The sequence below is a fragment of the Triturus cristatus genome, unplaced genomic scaffold (assembly GCF_964204655.1).
Source record: "Triturus cristatus unplaced genomic scaffold, aTriCri1.1 SCAFFOLD_118, whole genome shotgun sequence".
NCBI classification, from domain to species: domain Eukaryota; kingdom Metazoa; phylum Chordata; class Amphibia; order Caudata; family Salamandridae; genus Triturus; species Triturus cristatus.
The window spans coordinates 2267533-2284816 of NW_028187322.1; positions in this window are offsets into that span (position 1 = coordinate 2267533).

Below are 17284 nucleotides of genomic sequence, written 5' to 3' on the forward strand. Positions count from 1 at the left end.
CCGGCGTCCACGCTGCGATGTCTTGAAGTGATGAACTCGATGCGATGATCTTCGGTTAGCGAGCAGTTGGAAAACCGCAAACATGTGATGCGATGATCCTCGGGTTAGCAAGCCTTTGGCAGCCCGCAAACCTGCGATGCGATGATTTATGGTAACGATCACTCAGCGGCAGCAGCGCGATGATTTTTCGTACGCGCTTCAGCTGCGGCGGCTCGCAAAAGGGCGATAGCGACGATTTTCAGCACTCTTTTCTCTGTAGTAGAACTAGAGGCCCTGGAACTCACAGGAGCCTCACCTGCAGATAGAAATCCTCGCTGGGAGGAAACAGGAGGCTGGTGGTGGAGTCTGATGTGTCTGAGTCTCCAGCAGGAGGCTAGCTCTCTTCTAGCCCTTGGGTGATTGCTTTGGCAAGTTGAAATAAAAGTTCTCTTCAAAGTCCTTTCCCTCTTCTTCCAAGTCCAGTAGTAACCACTGCAGGCCAATCCAAGAAACAGCACACCAGCACAAGGACAATCACCTCCTGCAGATTCCTTCAGTTACACGGACAGAGGTTCTTCTTGTTGTCCAGAAGCAATACAAATTGTAGGGGTTTCAGCACAGATATTTATACCACAAAAGTCTTTGTTCTCAGAAGCTACAAGTCACTGAACCCAGCCGGAACCAGTTCTGCCCAGTCCTGGAGCACTTTGTTTACCAGGCTGCATCCTTCCTTTCAGAAAGAGGGGGTCTGCAATGAGACGCACAGTAGGAGGTGGAGCCAGCATTCACCTTGCCAGGCACAGCCCTATTCAGGTCAAGGAGCTACCCCTCCCCATACTCCAATGCAGATCTCTCTATTCAACCCAGGTCTGACTCAGCCTGCCCTGTCCCTCCAAAACCAGACAGCCAATTCACATAACAGCAGAGCACACTGGAAGGCTTAGGCAAGAAAATACCTACTTTCTAAAAGTGGTATTTTCAAACACAGAATATAAAAATAAACTTCACTAAAAGATGTATTTTAATATTCTGAGCTCAGGCATACTAAATTCCTTTTTCTACCATGTGCTTTGGGTCAGTTAGGACCATAGAATGTAATAGTCAAACCTCCCATTCTGGCCTATGGAGAACAAGTAGCCTTACAGTAGTGAAAAACTAAATGGGGTGTAATTCACTACCAGGACATGCTACACACATCAGAGCATGTCCTACCTTACACATGCAATGCACCCTACCATAGGTGTGACTCACATGATGCCAAGGGAAGGTTCAGGGGCTGGGAAGTGGGTGCACTTCACAGCCAAGATGGTAGTTCTGGACTGCACACAGACTCTGCAGTGGCAGGTCTGAGACACACTTTACAAGCTGCTTCTGTGGGTGGCGCAAACCAGCGCTGCAGGCCCACCAGCAGCATTTGGTTTACCAGCCCTGGGCACACAAAGGCCACGCTACTAGGGACTAACAGGTAAACCAAATAAGCCAATCATGGATATACCAATTCACATGTCATATTTACACAGGGAGCATTTGCGCTGTGGCACTGAATGGCAGTGGCACAGCGCCCAGAGCATCTATTACCAGTAAAAACAGAGGAGACAACAGTGAAAAATGGAGGGGAGAACCACGCCAATGGTGCCAGGTCTAACACGAGTCCCCTCCAGCTGAAATGTGGGGAGAACTACCCATCCCCTTGGAAGATCTCATCACTAAGGCGGAAAAATCTGGACAGACCATCAGCATTGGCGTGTTCTGAACCAGCGCGGTGTTCCACCGTGAAGTCCATACCCTGTAGGGAGATGGACCACCTCAACAACTTGGGATTCTCACCCCTCATCTGCATCAACCATCTGAGGGGCCTGTGGTCTGTCTGAACCCGGAAGTGAGTCCCAAACAGGTATGGTCTCAGCTTCTTCAGTGCCCAGACCACAGCAAATGCCTCACGCTCAATTGCACTCCACCTCTGTTCCCGTGGAAGTAACCTCCTACTGATGAAGGCTACAGGTTGGTCTAGTCCCTCCTCATTCATGTGTGACAGAACAGCCCCCACCCCATGCTCTGAAGCATCTGTCTGGACAATAATTTCCTTAGCAAAATTGGGCGCCTGGAGTATGGGCAGTCTTGAGGGCATCAAAAGCTTTCTAACAGGTGTCAGTCCAGTTCACAATCTTTGGCCGCTTCTTGGAAGTCAACTCAGTCAAGGATGCAACAAGGTTGCCATACCCCTTGAAAAACCTCCTGTAGTAACCTGTGAGTCCTAAGAAGGCCCTCACCTCGGTCTGGGTCCTTGGGTGCTCCCAAGCCAGATGGTTTAAATCTTGGGCTGCAGGGGTGCCACCTGGCCACTCCCCACCTGGTGTCCCAAGTACACCACAGAAGTAGAACCCTGCCCAATCTGGCACTTACTGGCCTTGATTGTGAGTCCTGCTCTGCGCAGCGCCATCAACACTTCCCAGAGGTGCCGCAAGTGGTCCTCCCAGGAGGAACTGAACACTGTGATGTCATCCAGGTAGGCGGCACTGAAATCCTCCAGCCCAACCAACATCCGGTTGACCAACCTCTGAAAGGTGGCAGGACCATTCTTCATCCCAAAGAGCATCAAATGCAACTGGTAGTGCCCATCTGGTGTGGAGAATGCGGACCTCTCCTTTGCCCCATCAGTTAAGGCGACCTGCCAGTACCCAGACGCTAGATCAAACGTGCTGAGGTACCGGGCAGCCCCTAACCGATCTATGAGCTCATCAGCTCTGGGGATGGGGTGCGCGTCGGTCTTCGTGACCGAATTGAGACCTCGGTAGTCCACACAAAACCTAAGTTCAGGAGTGTCACCAGGCGCTGCAGCTTTTGGTACCAAGACCAAGGGGCTGGACCAAGGGCTGTTAGAGGACTCAATCACCCCTAGGGCAAACATTTTGGAGACCTCCTCCTTAATGTAGGCCCTGACCCTGTCAGTCACCCTGTAAGCCTTGTGCTTGACAGGAGGACTGTCCCTGGTGTCTACCTCATGGACACACAAATCAGTGACACCAGGCACCAGGGAAAACAAATCAGGAAATTGCCCCAACAGCTGGTGACAATCTTTCTACTGCTCAGGGGTCAGTGCGGTGGAGAGGACCACAACCTACACTGACCTATTCTTCTCTCCTGCACACAGGAGGTCAGGAAGGGGCTCACTCTCCTCCTCCATCCCTGCATCTGTGGCAAGAAGCATGCCCACTTCAGACCTCTCAAAGTGGGGCTTCAGGCGGTTCACATGCAGGACCCGCAGGGGGTTCCTGGGAGACTTAAAGTCCACCAAGTAGGTAACTGGACTTTTGCACTCCACCACCTCAAATGGACCGGTCCACTTATCTTGGAGCGCACAAGGCTCCACTGGGGCCAGTACCCAAACCTTCTGACCAGATTGAAACTCGACCACAGTGGCATTCTGGTTGTGCTAACGTTTCATCTCCTCCTGGCTGGCTTCCAAATTTGCCTCAGCAATTTTTCTAAAACACCGAGTCTGGTTCCTGAAGGCCAATATGTAGCTAAATAATTCTTGGGGAGGTTTCCTGGGAGATTGCTCCCAGCCTTCCTTGACCAGACTCAGAGGCCCTCTTACCGGATGGCCATAGAGCAGTTCAAAGGGACTGAACCCTAAGGACTTCTGTGGCACCTCACGGTATGCAACAACAGGCATGGCAAGAGGACGTCCCACTTACGCCTCAGGGGCTCTTCTAGGCCCATGATCATACCCTTCAAGGTCCGGTTGAACCTTTCAACCAGACCGTTACCCTGGGGGTGGTAAGAAGTGGTGAACTTATAAGTTACCCCACACTCCTTCCACAGAGACTTCATATACTGGGAGATGAAGTTGGTACCCCTGTCAGACACCACCTCTCTGGGGAACCCCATGCGGGAGAAGATCCCCATCAGTGCATGTCCCACCACGGGGGCCGTCACTGTCCTAAACGGGATGGTTTCAGGGTACCGGGTGGCATGGTCCACCAAGACCAGGATGTACCTGTTGCCCATGGCTGTCTTGGGGTCCAGAGGCCCCACAATGTCAATGCCCACTCACTCGAATGGGGTACTAACAACTGGAAAGGGCTAGAGTGGGGCCTTGATCTTCCCCCCACTCTTCCCACTTGCCTGGCAAGTCTCACAGGTTCTGCACTACGTATCTGAGCTCTTGGGCATCTGGGGCCAATAGAAGTGGGTTGCCAGCCTCTCAAAGGTCTTGGTCTTCCCCAGAAGTCCTGCCAATGGAATGTCATGAGCCAACCCCAGTAGGAAGGCTCTGAAGCACTCGGGTACCACCAGCACACAGGCTGACCCCGGCTCAGCAGCCTTAGGCTCACTATACAGGAGACTGTTCTCCCAATAAATCAGATGTGGACCAGACATGTCACCTGCTGCCTGGGTTGCAGCCTGTCGCCGCATACCCTCAAGAGAAGGGCAAACTCTTTGCTGCTCACAAAACTCCTCCCTGGTGGGCCGTTCTTCCTGCTTCCAATGGGTCAGCTCAGGCAGGTCCCCCAGGTTGGCACTCTGCTCCCCGGTAGGATCCTGGGCATCCCCCTCAGGGTCTGCTCCCTCCTGGTCCGTGGGAACCAAGGGGGCCGGCTTCTTATCTTGGGGAGGCTGGGACACCACTGCTTGGTTCCCTTGGGAATTACTTTGGGGCCCTCTGTGGAACTCCCTTGGCTTACCCCTGTCCCCCCCACTTCTCTGCTGGGGACCCTGCCCACCTTTGGCGAAGTCTCCCACGGGACCCTTGCGAACCCGGGTGCTCACCCAGTGGTCAGCCTCCTCAGCAAGCTTCCTAGGGTTAGTTAGCTTGCAATCGATCAGGTGCTGGCGTAGCTCAGGAAAACAGTTACTAGACAAATGCTCCCATGCAATCAAATCATAAAGCTGCTCAAAAGTTTCTACTTTGCTACCTTTTACCCAGCGCTCCATTGCTCTGCAAAAAAAAGACACATATTCAACCCACGTGGTACCGTCTAGCTTCTTGCAGGTCCTAAATCTCTGCCTATACATCTCAGGGGTCAAACCATAGCGGGTAATCAAACTTCTTTCATGTGGGCATAAACCATCCTACTTTCTGGGGGCAGGTCCAACAAGGTATCCCTCCCCTCACTCACAAAGCGTCCCCACAACCCCGCGCCCCAGTCCTTCTCAGGGACCCGGTGGGACACCATGGCTAATTCATAAGCAGCAAACCATTGCCCAATATCTTCACTTTTATGGAAATCCTTAATAACCTCCTTGGGTATATACACTCTACTCTCAGTATGCACTACTGGTATGCTGCCACCAGAGGGGGAGATCTCTACACTCTTTGCTTTAATCTCCAACTCCCTCAATATTCTCTCATGCTCAAGTTTCACTTTTATCATTTCAAATAATAACTTTTTGTTCTCTAGGTCCCTCTGACCATCCATTTTAAGCTTAGCCATCTCTATGGTATGCCGCCTATCTCCCTCTCTGTCCTCCATCTCTTCTGGAGACAGACCCCTTGAGGACATACTAGTGCCCGGGCTGGAAACTGCTTTATCTCCTACCAAATATACCACTTCATCCTGCTGCTCTCCTGCATTCTCTTCCCCCTCCACAGGCTCTCCCATATTCCTAGGGGCATCCCTGGCTTCTAGCCAGGCCTTCAGCGCCTTGTAATACTCTTCCCTCTTAGTGAGACCTGTGATAGGGACTGTGAAGCGTTTGCAAAAATGCATGAGCTGCTTGGAAGTGTAGGTGTCTATTTTCTCTTCTTCCCAGGAGAGATCCTCAGAGGCATTGGATCTGGGCTTGCCCATTGTAGCAATAACTGGCAATATCAATCAAAAATAGAATTAAAAAACCTCAAAAACGTATGTGGTTACGTTATGGTCTGCACTCACTAGTAGTGTACACTATAATTACTGTATGCGATCATAAATGCAAGTCCAGATCCCACCGCTGCCACCAATGTTAGAAATGGGGGACTCTGGTTGGCAATGGCTGGCCACTATCCAAGTAGGGACCCTTCTTCCTAAGTCAGAGTAAGCGGACTACACCCTTTGATAACCCCTACTCAACCCTGTGGTAACGTAGCACGAGCAGCTAGGCTTATCTCAGAGGCAGTGTGTGAAGCATTTATGACCATACACAGTAACACAGTGAGGAACACTACAAAGGGACACCACACAAGTAGTTATAAAAAATAAGTATTTTTATATATAGACTTAACACAAGACCAATAACAGTAAAAAGCCACAATACTAGAAAAATAGGGTTACTCTTGAAATGCTGCAAAAATAGTTCAAGTGTGCAAAGAGGAGTTCAGTTCAAAGCAGTGGTCTCTGCGAGCCTTTTACGTACAAAGTACCTGGATTCTGTAGCAAAACAACCAAAATGTTGCTAAGGAGCTGTAGCGATGATTTTACTCACGCGAGACCAGCGATGCGTTGAATCCTTGCCGCAAGGGAGGATGATGCGCTGATCTGTGTGCAGGACAAAGCGACAAACTTCTCCACGCTAAGCCGGCGATGCGTTGAAATCCTTGCCGCAAGGGAGGATGATGCGCCGAGCCTGTTGCATGTGCGACCCTGTTGCGATGAGAAGAAATGGCGCTCTGCGAGTGAGTGACGATCCGGGTGCGATGCGATGAAAATGGCGGACGCCCAGCATCCGCGCTGCGATGTCGTGTAGCGATGAACTCGATGCGATGATCTTTGGTTAGCGAGCACTTGGAGGCCCGCAAACGTGCGATGAGATAATCTTTGTGTTAGCGAGCAGTTGGAAAACCGCAAAGGTGCGATGCGATGATGCTCAGGTTAGCGAGTTGGCAGCCCGCAAATGTGCGATGCGAGGATTTCCGGGCGCGAGCCTTCAGCGGCAGCAGCACGATGATTTTTCGTACGCGCTTCAGCTGCGGCAGCTCGCAAACGGGCATTAGCGACGATTTTCAGCACTCTTTTCTCTGTAGTAGAACTAGAGGCCCTGGAACTCACAGGAGCCTCACCTGCAGACATAAATCCTCGTTGGGAGGAAACAGGAGGCTGGTGGTGGAGTCTAATGTGTCTAAGACTCCTGCAGGAGGCTAGCTCTCTTCTAGCCCTTGGGTGATTGCTTTAGCAAGTTGAAATAAAAGTTATTTTGAAAGTCCTTTCCCTCTTCTTCCAAGTCCAGTAGTATCCACTGCAGGCCAATCCAAGAAACAGCACACAAGCACAAGGACAGTCACCTACTACAGATTCCTTCAGTTACACGGACAGAGGTTCTTCTTGTTGTCCAGGAGCAATACAAATAGTAGGGGTTTCAGCACAGATATTTATACCACAAAAGTCTTTGTTCTCAGAAGCTACAAGTCAATGAACCCAGCCAGAACCAGTTCTGCCCAGTCCTGGAGCACTTTGTTTACCAGGCTGCATCCTTCCTTTCAGAAAGAGGGGGTCTGCCATCAGACGCACAGTAGGAGGTGGAGCCAGCATTCACCTTGCCAGGTACAGCCCTATTCAGGTCAAGGAGCTACCCCTCCCCATACTCCAATGCAGATCTCTCTATTCAACCCAGGTCTGACTCAGCCTGCCCTGTCCCTCCAAAACCAGACAGCCAATTCACATAACAGCAGAGCACACTGGAAGGCTTAGGTAAGAAAATACCTACTTTCTAAAAGTGGTATTTTCAAACACAGAATATAAAAATAAACTTCACTAAAAGATGTATTTTAATATTCTGAGCTCAGGCATACTAAATTCGTTTTTCTACCATGTTCTTTGGGTCAGTTAGGACTATAGAATGTAATAGTCAATCCTCCCATTCTGGCTAATGGAGAACAGGTAGCCTTATAGTAGTGAAAAACGAAATGGGGTGTAATTCACTACCAGGACATGCTACACATATCAGAGCATGTCCTACCTTACACATACAATGCACCCTACCATAGGGGTGACTCACATGTCATAGTTACACAGGGAGCATTTGCGCTGTGGCACTGAATGGCAGTGGCACAGCGCCCAGAGCATCTATTACCAGTAAAAACAGAGGAGACAACAGTGAAAAATGGAAGGGAGACCCACACTAATGGTGCCAGGTCTAACACGCGTCCCCTCCAGCTGAAATGTGGGGAGAACTACCCATCCCCTTGGAAGTTCTCATCACTAAGGCGGAAAAATCTGGACAGACTATCAGCATTGGCGTGTTCTGTACCAGGGCGGTGTTCCACCGTGAAGTCCAGACCCTGTAGGGAGATAGACCACCTCAACAACTTGGGATTCTCACCCCTCATCTGCATCAACCATCTGAGGGGCCTGTGGTCTGTCTGAACCCCGGAAGTGAGTCCCAAACAGGAATGGTCTTAGCTTCTTCAGTGCCCAGACCACAGCAAATGCCTCATGCTCAATTGCACTCCACCTCTGTTCCCGTGGAAGTAACCTCCTACTGATGAAGGCTACAGGTTGGTCTAGTCCCTCCTTATTCATCTGTGACAGAACAGCCCCCACCCAATGCTTTGAAGCATCTGTCTGGACAATAAATTCCTTAGCAAAATTGGGCGCCTGGAGTATGGGTGCTGTACACATGGCAGTCTTGAGGGCATCAAAAGCTGTATGACAGGTGTCAGTCCAGTTCACAACCTTTGGCCGCTTCTTGGAAGTCGGCTCAGTCAAGGGTGCAACAAGGTTGCCATACCCCTTGACAAACCTCCTGTAGTAACCCGTGAGTCCTAAGAAGGCCTTCACCTGGGTCTGGGTCCTTGATGGCTCTCAAGCCAGATGGTTTCAATCTTGGGCTGCAGGGGTGCCACCTGGCCACTCCCCACCTGGTGTCCCAAGTACACCACGGAACCCTGCCCAATCTGGCACTTACTGGCCTTGATTGTGAGGCCTGCTCTGCGCAACGCCATCAACACTTCCCAGAGGTGGCGCAAGTGGTCCTCCTAGCAGGAACTAAACACTGCGATGTCATCCAGGTAGGTGGGCACTGAAATCCTCCAGCTGATCCAACACCTGGTTGACCAACCTCTGAAAGGTGGCAGGGGCATTATTCATCCCAAAGGGCATCACACGGAACTGGTAGTGCCCATCTGGTGTGGATAATGCGGACCTCTCCTTTGCCCCATCAGTTATGGCGATCTGCCAGTACCCAGACGTTAGATCAAACGTGCTGAGGTACCGGGCAGCCCCTAACCGATCTATGAGCTCATCAGCTCTGGGGATGGGGTGCGCGTTGGTCTTCGTGACCGACTTGAGACCTCGGTAGTCCACACAGAACCTAAGTTCAGGAGTGTCACCAGGCGCTGCAGCTTTTGGTACCAAGACCACGGGGCTGGACCAAGGGCTGCTAGAGGACTCAATCACCCATAGGGCAAACATTTTGGAGACCTCCTCCTTAATGTAGGCCCTGACCCTGTCAGTCACCCTGTAAGCCTTGTGCTTGACAGGAGGACTGTCCCTGGTGTCTACCAGGAAAAAGAAATCAGGAAATTGTCCCAACAGTTGGTGACAATCTTTCTGCTGCTCAGGGGTCAGTGTGGTGGAGAGGACCACACCCTCCACTGACCCATTCTTCTCTCCTGCACACAGGTGGTCAGGAAGAGGCTCACCCTCCTCCTCCATCCCTGCATCTGTGGCAAGAAGCATGCCCACTTCAGACCTCTCAAAGTGGGGCTTCAGGTGGTTCACATGCAGGACCCGCAGGACCCTGAGAGATTTAAAGTCCACCAAGTAGGTAACTGGACTTTTGCGCTCCACCACCTCAAATGGACCGGTCCACTTATCTTGGAGTGCACAAGGCTCCACTGGGGCCAGTACCCAAACCTTCTGACCAGGTTGAAACTCGACCACAGTGGCATTCTGGTCGTGCTAATGTTTCATCTCCTCCTGGCTGGCTTCCAAATTTGCCTCAGCAATTTTTCTGAAACGCCGAGTCTGGTTCCTGAAGGCCAACATGTAGCTAAATATATCTTGTGGAGGTTTCCTGGGAGATTGCTCCCAGCCTTCCTTGACCAGACTCAGAGGCCCTCTTACCGGATGGCCATAGAGCAGTTCAAAGGGACTGAACCCTAAGGACTTTTGTGGCACCTCACGGTATGCAAACAACAGGCATGGCAAGAGGACGTCCCACTTACGCCTCAGGGGCACTTCTAGGCCCATGATCATGCCCTTCAAGGTCCGGTTGAACCTTTCAACCAGAACGTTACCTTGGGGGTGGTAAGAAGTGGTGAACTTATAAGTTACCCCACACTCCTTCCACAGAGACTTCATATACTGGGAGATGAAGTTGGTTCCCCTGTCAGACACAATCTCTCTTGGGAACCCCACGCGGGAGAAGATCCCCATCAGTGCACGTTCCACCACGGGGGCCGTCACTGTCCTGAGCGGGATGGCTTCAGGGTACCGGGTGGCATGGTCCACCTAGACCAGGATGTACCTGTTGCCCATGGCTGTCTTGGGGTCCAGAGGCCCCACAATGTCAATGCCCACTCGCTCGAATGGGGTACTAACAACTGGAAAGGGCTGGAGTGGGGCCTTCATCTTCCCCCCACTCTTCCCACTTGCCTGGCAAGTCTCACAGGTTCTGCAATACGTATCTGAGCTCTTGGGCATCTGGGGCCAATAGAAGTGGTTTGCCAGCCTCTCAAAGGTCTTGGTCTGCCCCAGATGTCCTGCCAATGGAATGTCATGAGCCAACCCCAGTAGAAAGGCTCTAAAGCATTCGGGTACCACCAGCAGACAGGCTGACCCCCGGCTCAGCAGCCTTAGGCTCACTATACAGGAGACTGTTCTCCCAATAAATCAGATATGAACCAGACATGTCACCTGCTGCCTGGGCTGCAGCCTGTCGTCGCATACCCTCAAGAGAAGGGCAAACTCTTTGCTGCTCACAAAACTCCTCCCTGGTGGGCCCTCCTTCCTGCTGCCAATGGGTCAGCTCAGGCAGGTCCCCCAGGTTGGCACTCTGCTCCCCGGTAGGCTCCAGGGCATCCCCCTCAGGGTACGCTCCCTCCTGGGCCGTGGGAACTAAGGGGGCCGGCTTCTTATCTTGGGGAGGCTGGGACACCACTGCTTGGTTCCCTTGGGAATTACTTTGGGGCCCTCTGTGGAACTCCCTTGTTTTACCCCTGTCCCCCCACCTCTCTGCTGTGGACCCTGCCCACCTTTGGCAAAGTCTCCCACGGGACCCTTGCGAACCCGGGTGCTCACCCTGCAGTCCGCCTCCTCAGCAAGCTTCCTAGGGTTAGTTAGCTTGCAATCGATCAGGTGCTTGCGTAGCTCAGGAAAACAGTTACTAGACAAATGCTCCCATTCAATCAAATCATAAAGCTGCTCAAAAGTTTCTACTATGCTACATTTTACCCAGCACTCCATTGCTCTGCAAAAAAAAGACACATATTCAACCCATGTAGACACATATTCAACCCACGTGGTACCCTCTAGCTTCTTGCAGGTCCTAAATCTCTGCCTATACATCTCAGGGGTCAAACCATAGCCGGTAAGCAAAGCTTCTTTCATGTGGGCATAAATCATCCAACTTTCTGGGGGCAGGTCCAACAAGGTATCCCTCCCCTCACTCACAAAGCGTCCCCTCAACCCCGCGCCCCAATCCTTCTCAGAGACCCGGTGGGACACCATGGCTAATTCATAAGCGGCAAACCATTGCCCAATATCTTCACTTTTATGGAAATCCTTAATAACCTCCTTGGGTATATACACTCTACTCTCAGTATACACTATTGGTATGCTGCCACTAGAGGGGGAGATCTCTACACTCTTTGCTTTAATCTCCAACTCCCTCAATATTCTCTCATGCTCAAGTTTCACTTTCATCATTTCAAATTCTAACTTCTTGTTCTCTAGGTCCCTCTGAACATCCATTTTAAGCTTAGCCATCTCCATATTATGCCGCCTATCTCCCTCTCTGTTCTCCATCTCTTCTGGAGACAGACCCCTTGAGGACACCTTAGTGCCCGGGCTGGAAACTGCTTTATCCTACCAAATCTACCACTTCATCCTGCTGCTCTCCTGCATTCCCTTCCCCCTCCACAGGCTCTCCCATATTCCTAGGGGCATCCCTGGCTTCTAGCCAAGCCTTCGGCGCCTTGTAATACTCTTCCCTCTTAGTGAGACCTGTGATAGGGACTGTGAAGCGTTTGCAAAAATGCTTGAGCTTCTTGGAAGTTTAGGTGTCTATTTTCTCTTCTTCCCATGAGAGATCCTCAGAGGCATTGGATCTGGGCTTGCCCATTGTGGCAATAACTGGCAACATCAATCAAAAATAGAATTAAAAAAACTCAAAAGCGTATGTAGTTACGTTATGGTCTGTACTCACTAGTAGTGTACACTATAATTACTGTATGCGATCATAAATGCAAATCCAGATCCCACCGCTGCCACCAATGTTAGAAATGGGGGTCTCTAGTTGGCAATGGCTGGCCACTATCCAAGTAGGGACCCTTCTTCCTAAGTCAGAGTAAGCAGGCTACACCCTTTGATAACCCCTACTCAAACCTGTGGTAACATAGCACGAGCAGCTAGGCTTATCTCAGAGGCAGTGTGTGAAGCATTTATGACTATACACAGTAACTCAGTGAGGAACACCACAAAGGGACACCACAAAAGTAGTTATAAAAAATAAGTATCTTTATATATAGACTTAACACAAGACCAATAACAGTAAAAAGCCACAATACTAGAAAAATAGGGTTACTCTTGAAATGCTGCAAAAATAGTTCAACTGTGCAAAGAGGAGTTCAGTTCAAAGCAGTGGTCTCTGCGACCCTATTACTTACAAAGTACCTGGATTCTGTAGCAAAACAACCAAAATGTCGCTAAGGAGCTGTAGCGATGATTTTCCTCACGCAAGACCAGCGATGCGTTGAATCCTTGCCGCAAGGGGAGATGATGCGCTGATCTGTGTGCAGGACAAAGCGACAAACTTCTCCACGCTAAGCCGGCGATGCGTTGTAATCCTTCCCACAAGGGAAGATGATGAGCCGAGCCTGTTGCATGTGCGACCCTGTTGCGATGAGAAGAAATGGCGCACCGCGAGGGAGCGACGATCCGGGTGCGATGCGATGAAAATGGCGGACGCCCGTCGTCCGCGCTGCGATGTCGTGAAGCGATGAACTCGATGCGATGATCTTTGGTTAGCGAGCACTTTGAGGCTCGCAAATGTGCGATGCGATAATCTTTGTGTTAGCGAGCAGTTGGAAAACCGCAAACATGCGATGCGATGATCCTCGGGTTAGCGAGACTTTGGCAGCCCGCAAACTTGCTATGCGATGATTTCCGGTAGCGAGCCCTCAGCGGCAGCAGCGCGATGATTTTTTGTACGCGTTTTAGCTGCGGCGGCTCGCAAACAGGCGTTAGCGACGATTTTCAGCACTCTTTTCTCTGTAGTAGAACTAGAGGCCCTGGAACTCACAGGAGCCTCACCTGCAGATAGAAATCCTTGCTGGGAGGAAACAGGAGGCTGGTGGTGGAGTCTGATGTGTCTGAGACCCCAGCAGGAGGCTAGCTCTCCTCTAGCCCTTGGGTGATTGCTTTAGCAAGTTGAAATAAAAGTTCTCTTCAAAGTCCTTTCCCTCTTCTTCCAAGTCCAGTAGTAACCACTGCAGGCCAATCCAAGAAACAGCACACAAGCACAAGGACAGTTACCTCCTGCAGATTCCTTCAGTTACACTGACAGAGGTTCTTCTTGTTTTCCAGGAGCAATACAAATTGTAGGGGTTTCAGCACAGATATTTATACCCCAAAAGTCTTTGTTCTCAGAAGCTACAAGTCACTGAACCCATCCAGAACCAGTTCTACCCAGTCCTGGAGCACTTTGTTTACCAGGCTGCATCCTTCCTTTCAGAAAGAGGGGTCTGCCATCAGACGCACAGTAGGAGGTGGAGCCAGCATTCACCTTGCCAGGCACAGCCCTATTCAGGTCAAGGAGCTACCCCTCCCCATACTCCAATGCAGATCTCTCTATTCAACCCAGGTCTGACTCAGCCTGCCATGTCCCTCCAAAACCAGACAACCAATACACATAACAGCAGAGCACACTGGAAGGCTTAGGCAAGAAAATACCTACTTTCTAAAAGTGGTATTTTCAAACACAGAATATAAAAATAAACGTCACTAAAAGATGTATTTTAATATTCTGAGCTCAGGCATACTAAATTTGTTTTTCTACCATGTTCTTTGGGTCAGTTAGGACTATAGAATGTAATAGTCAAACCTCCCATTCTGGCCTATGGAGAACAGGTAGCCTTACAGTAGTGAAAAACGGAATGGGGTGTAATTCACTACCAGGACATGCTACACACATCAGAGCATGTCCTACCTTACACATACAATGCACCCTACCATAGGGGTGACTCACATGATGCCAAGGGAAGATTCAGGGGCTGGGAAGTGGGTGCACTTCACAGCCAAGATGGCAGTTCTGGACTGCACACAGACTCTGCAGTGGCAGGTCTGAGACACACTTTACAAGCTACTTCTGTGGGTGGTGCAAACCAGCGCTGCAGGTCCACCAGCAGCATTTGGTTTACCAGCCTGGGCACACAAAGGCCACGCTACTAGGGACTAACAGGTAAACCAAATAAGGCAATCATGGATATACCAATTCACATGTCATATTTACACAGGGAGCATTCGCGCTGTGGCACTGAATGGCAGTGGCACAGCCCCCAGAGCATCTATTACCAGTAAAAACAGAGGAGACAACAGTGAAAAATGAAAGAGAGACCCACGCCAATGGTGCCAGGTCTAACAGATGTTCTCATTAGTAAATGCTTACTGAGTTGCTACTCACTGCTGAATGGCCCGTGAGTGGATTGGTTAGTGATTTCTATAATGATCTGACAGTGTATGGCTCCTCTCTGTGATGATTGGCTAGTAACAGTTAGCAAATGGCTGTTCTCTTTGGTGAATGGTCCGTGAGTAGCTACATTCTGTGATGAATAGCCAGTGATTGATGTAGTTAATAGTGAATTGTCAGTGAGTGCCTCTTCTCTTTTATGACTGGTAACTTAATAGCTGAACTCTCCGGTGAATGGTCAGTGAGTATGTTTTCTGGGGTGAATAGTCATTGAGTGGCTTTTCTCTGTAGTAAAGGGTCAGTAAGTAACCAATCTCTTCAGTGAATAGTATGCAACCTGTTCTCTGTAAATGATCAGTGGGTGGCTGTTGCCTGTGTTGAATGGTCAGTGAGTGGATGTTGCCTGTGCAGTGAGTGGCTGTTCCTGTGGTGAATAGTCACTGACTGTCTGTTGCCTGCTGTTTAAGGAAGTGGGTTTCTGTTGCAGTAACCCGCCCCCACTTTTTGCCTGATAACTGATGCACTTTTCCTTGTTGTGCCCTGGGCTCCTGCCAATCAGGTGCCTAGGGCCTGTGTTCCTTCCCTAAAAACAGCCAAAACCCAATTGGCATCTCTGGTCACATGTCAGCCCCTGGTAAATGGTACCCTAGGTACCCAGGGCCTTGTGACCAGAGAAGGCCCCTAAGGGCAGCAGCACTTATTGTGCCACCCTTAGAGGCCCTGTACCCTGACACACACACACTGCCTTTGCAGGCTGAGTGTCTTGGTGCAGAACAAAACAAAGAGTCGACATGGCACACATCCCTGTGTGCCATGCCCACAACAGACACTGCCCTGGCATACCTCAGTCACCCCTCTAGCTGGGTGCCCTATGCCAGTGGTATGGGCACAGGTGCATGAGCCCTGCGCCCCTACAGTACCCAGGTCCATTCCTGGGCACTGTAAGTGCAGTGCTGCCATTAAGAGTACATTGTGCTGGGAGGTCCTCAACACGAACTCCACAGCATCATGACGGCTACACTGAAGACTGAGAAGTTTGGTATCAAACTTCTCAGCACAGTAAACCCACACTGATGCCAGTGTGGGATTTACTGTAAGATGCACAACAGAAGGCATCTTAGAGATGCCCCCTGAACCTAACCTACAATCCACGTCTTGTCTGAGGGGCTGCCTAGGCTGCCACACAGCAGACATGTTGCTGGACCCCTGGGTAGAGACCCATCCACTCTCCTGGGCCTACAACAATGCACATCCTGGGCAAGGTGCTAGGTCTCCTCTCCCAGGATGGGCAGGGGAAGCTTCAAAGGCATGCTGCCTTTGGGAGCTTCCCCAGGCCACTTGCTGTACTCAGCAACTGGCCCCTACCGGTTCTGACCCCCATTCTGGCGGGAAGACTGGCCGGAATCCCCATTGAAGGAAAGGGGGTGTGCCAGCCTCTGCCAACACCACCCCTCAGGTGGGGGAGGCGAGGAGAAGCACATCTCCGTGCTCTCGCCATCTTGAACATGGGGAGCCTTGCCCAATCAGGACTAGGCTACTGCCCCCTGCCACAGGAGAGTGGCAGGATAGGGGGGTGTACCCACCTCAGGGAAGGGACCCATTGGTCCCTGCCCTTTACCTACCTGTAACGTCCCTAAATTTAGTATTTAGGGGCACCCTGAACCTTCCTTCCCGATCCGAAAACAGCAAAGAAGAGGAAGACACCAACTGCTTTGGCCCCAGCCCTACCGGCCTGTGGACCCTCGAACCTGTTCCTCCTAAACCCCGTCGTCTCCAGTGGCCAGCAACCTCACAAACCCCGGAGGACCAGGCTACCTTGTGAATCTAAGCAACTGGGACTCCCACAAGCAGTGGTACTGCTCAAAGCAAGTAACTGACCCCTGGCATCAGCCAGGAACCACGAACCCTGCACACTCTGTACCCGCCAAGCCTGGCCTGTGTTGGAGTGAACAAAGACCACGAGGACGTTCCCCCGGTGACTGTGACCCCGAACCCAGCACCCAAGGACCCACCTCGATGCTCCTGACGACGCCTGCAGCCTCAGAACCAGGGACCTTCCCAACCGCGACCAGCAGAGGGTAAGATTTCCCGACACCAAAAGGCACCCTGCACCCGGCGCCCTGCGGCCCCCTGTGCCCAACTCCTGGGTGCCTACCTATCCTCCAACTACCCAACTTACCTCTCGAAGTGGTGGTCGCACCTGAGGAATCTTCGTCCCTGAGCTTGCAGCCTTTGCTCGTTCTTGAGCTTCTCCATTGCAATCCATTGAGCGCCCGACGGCTCAAAAGCACCCTGCACCCAGCTGCCCGAGTCCCCCTGGCAGTGCAACCTCTACTCTAACCTACTTCCCCATTTGCCCTGAGCAAGTGACCAGGAGCCCAGCTCCCACAGCCGTGTGGCCTGCTAGCCAGCAGCCACCAACCAAGGGCCCCCTGCCTCCTATAGGATAACATTGGGCCTAATTCACTCTGCACCCGGCTGCCCCTGTGCTGCTGAGGGTGTAACAACTATACTTCCCTGACCCTGGGAGACCCCT